Here is a 728-nt window from a genome sequence, read left to right as displayed (position 1 = left end):
GCCAGAACTTTCTGCCACAGAAGACTGCAAAGGTAGAAGGCATTGGCAGGTTCAAAAGGGACTTTGAATGCTGGGGAGTAACAAGAGAAAGGCAGAGGGGCCAGCTCATGTGCCAGGGTGGGACACAAAACAGAAAGACCACCAGCCTTACTCAGTAGGGCAGGTATGTTTCCATGAAATTATTTTATCAGAGAGGGTCAGGGTACACAAAAACAACATAAGAAGAAAATGGAGCCAACAAAGCTTACTATCTGGCAGGCTAGAAGAGTTGTCACATTTTCAGCTGTATGCCAGGGCCCATCCTTACAGCTGTAAAAATAAGAGGATGAGGGAGCAACCCCAACGACGAGAAATGCATGTACTGACTTGCAGGTTAGGACAAGTCCTCACTCAAAGCTAGAATTATCTCAGCGAGAACTCTTTAGAACAGCCTAAAACACAGCCAGAAACAAAGCTAACAACCAAGCAGTGTGGAAAATCATGGCCTTAGTGCTCCAGCTAACTGTCTGGTCCTCTGAGCTACCAGCACAGGAAGGCAAAAGAAACCCACTTGTGGACTGACACCTGAAAGCAAAGGTAAAGGCATTCCCTCTACAGAGAGCGGTCCACTTGTTGTTACAGTGCTCTTCAGGGCCGGAACACTGTGCACAGTCATGACAGATGAAGAAGGTAAAGAAACAACTTATATGCTGAGGCAAAAGGGCTACATACACACCAAAGCACTTCAT

The sequence above is a fragment of the Apaloderma vittatum genome, unplaced genomic scaffold (assembly GCF_000703405.1).
Source record: "Apaloderma vittatum isolate BGI_N311 unplaced genomic scaffold, ASM70340v1 scaffold9476, whole genome shotgun sequence".
Classification (NCBI taxonomy): domain Eukaryota; kingdom Metazoa; phylum Chordata; class Aves; order Trogoniformes; family Trogonidae; genus Apaloderma; species Apaloderma vittatum.
This window is presented reverse-complemented; position numbering follows the sequence as displayed.